The 2,773-nt window shown below is 56.4% G+C and overlaps 1 pseudogene; it reads right to left on the minus strand.

Annotated features, from left to right (window-relative positions):
• Positions 1 to 847: 847 nt before the first annotated feature.
• Positions 848 to 2,773, minus strand: LOC109755721 (uncharacterized; annotated as a pseudogene).

Raw genomic sequence — 2,773 nt, forward strand, 5'->3', positions numbered from 1 at the left:
GAGGGTCATACGGGTTGCCTAGCCAAAGATGGCGGCCCGTGCCCTGGGATAGAGAAAATCTAGCTAGTCTATGTGTTTCATAGTTAACAGCACGTCCCTCAAAAGTAAAAACACAATTAAACATAGCAACTTTGAGATTGATTTCGCTCATGATCGCACCGTGAATTCCTTGCGTTCCCTTGGCTATATCAGCAACTAACATGATTTTGAGATTGATTTCGCTAATGAAAAATTCTCAATTCATGCTATGAATGGTGTTGGTCATAAATTGGGCCACAAATTTGGCCCACTAACACGATTTACAGTTATTGTTTCTGTTTCTCAAATTACAGTTTGAATTAACTTTTGAATTTCGATAACATGGTTTTTTTTATCAAAGAAGGGCTTTCCCTTTCGATTTTCATTACTGAAAACCCACTGCAGAACCAAAGTATTCATCCTAACACTACCAGATTCCAACGCAACGCAGCATAAAACCACATAACCAAAAGCCAACAAGGCATGCAGTCTACCTAACCCATCATCCCGGGCTTACAAAGTTCATGAATTTTGATAACATGGTAGGTATTTATATTATGTCTGTGTGCTAAAGTAATTTTTGTTTCGTTGGAAACTAGAGTGATTTTCGGAGAGCCGGGGCGTGGAACAAGTGGCTGCACCTCCTATCAGCTCAGATTTTGTACCGTGCACGTCTGCAAGGCAGCGCTGCGCATCAGCGGATGGCATCGCCGACCACGGTTGCCTCCGACGAATGAACTTCGTACGCAGCAGTATTTGAGTAGTATTCAGAATTTCAGACTTCAGAGACTGTCTGTGTCAAATACACACCCTACTCTGATCTGAAGAATGATCGTCAAGGTGAAAGAGTATATTTCTCAAAGCTGAAATTTCGCCTTTGAGACATGACGAAATTAGGAAACTTGGCTCGCGAATTTAACAGGACTACACTCAGGAATTACTTGTTATTTTTTCAGAGGCCACGAACCAATCTTTTGATACCAGTCCAACGAAGCATACGGTGAGAATTGGCAATGGACAACGAGTCCCGTAGCGACGTGGCCTCATGTCCTCCGTGCCGCTCTGCTACCACTCCTCCAGCGCTCCAGCGCGTGCTCCGCGAGCCGCCGCCCGCGCCCCTCTCGCACTCTCCCGCTCCGCCCTGGCCCTGGCCGCGGCGAGCTCGGCCTTCGTCTCCTTCAGCTGCTTCTCTAGCGCCGCGACCTCCGCGTCCCGCACCGCCAGCTTCCCTTGCAGCTCCAGCGCGTAGCCCAAGGAGGTCGACACGTAGTTCGCCGCCTGCGCACAAATCACAATGATCGATCAGACTCCGGACATACGCCCACCGGTCAAGAATTTGACATTGTATTCACTGGCATACGGCATACCTGGAGAATCGCAACATAGCTCGCCGCGACGACATCGGACGGCTCGTTCGCCGCGAACGCACGGTGCTGCGGTGGCGCGACGGCGCCCTGCAGCAGCTCCCGTGCAGCCTCCCAGCCCGTGCCGTCTCCGTCGTGGCTGATGGGGAACCCCGGCGGTGGCGAGCGCATGCCGGACAGCGGCGTGTTCAGCAGAGAACGAGGCGGGCCCTCCTCCCTGTTGGCTTCCTCCAGATTCCTCTTCTTTGCGCACAATGGCGGCGACCCTGGCGCGTGGCGGCCCGGCTCGGCTTTCGCCTTCTTCGCCGACGCCGACGCCTGAGCGGCCGCCTTCTCCGCCAGCATATGCTTCATCATCTCGTAGACAGAGGGATCCATGCCTAGCACACGAACACGATAGGTAGCAACACCAGACCAAAGCTCGATTAAAAACAGGGGAATCGGAGGGGTTAGGGACAGCGTTCAATTACCTTTGGAATCGGAGGTGATGCGGGTAAACGAAGGTGGCGGCGGCGGCGTAGATGCGACAGGTGCCATGACGGCTGCAAGGTTGCTGTCGGAGAGGCATGTGTCGATGTCAACGGCGGCGCCGGCGTAACTGCGCAGTAGCTTCGCCGCGTGTTTCTTCCCCTCGCTGTCAAGTACCGGCTCCATGAAAGAGCTCTTGGACGGCTCGCCCCACTCCACGGGGAAAGGCCACGGCTCCGGCGACGAGAGGAAGAAGAACGAGTTCTTCCAGTCCTTGATGCAGCTCGGCATCCCCTTGAAGCGCAGGCCGGAGGTGTCCCTGGATCGGAAGAAGTAGCACCCTCGGTGCTTGCGGTTGACGATCGACAGCAGGAAGAAGTACCGGAACACGGGCAGCGACGGCGGCACGCCGGCGGAGTGGCAGAGCACCAGGAAGCCCGCCAAGATGCGCCACCCGTTGGGGCGCGAGCTGGGTCGGCGCGATGCCGAAATGGGCGAGCACGTCGCAGAAGAAGCCGTGCAGCGGGACGCGCATCCCGGCCTCCAGGGCTTCCGCATACACGCAGACGCACCCCGGCGGCGGGGGCGAGCTCGCGCGCAGGTCGCCGGCGGGGCGCGCGGTGTACCGGTCCCTGGGGACGCCGTACTTGTCGCACACCGCGTCGACGTCGTGCTGCGTTCGCAGGAAGGAGACGGCGCCCTCGGTGTCGCCTTGTCTCGGGCGGGCAGCGCGGTGGTCCGGCTCCACGGAGGACGTGGAGGACGAAGGCATGGCGTCCTGATTGTCTTCCTCAGGTTTCCTCTCGCAGTGGCAGGAGTGTAGCAGTGGAGTGGAGTGGCTTCCCGAGGAGGCTAGCCAAGGCAGGACACCCCCATCCAACGGATAGTCAAAATGAATCAAAGCTTGGGTTAAATCCATCGTG

This window comes from Aegilops tauschii, chromosome 7 (genome assembly GCF_002575655.3).
Source record: "Aegilops tauschii subsp. strangulata cultivar AL8/78 chromosome 7, Aet v6.0, whole genome shotgun sequence".
NCBI lineage: Eukaryota > Viridiplantae > Streptophyta > Magnoliopsida > Poales > Poaceae > Aegilops > Aegilops tauschii.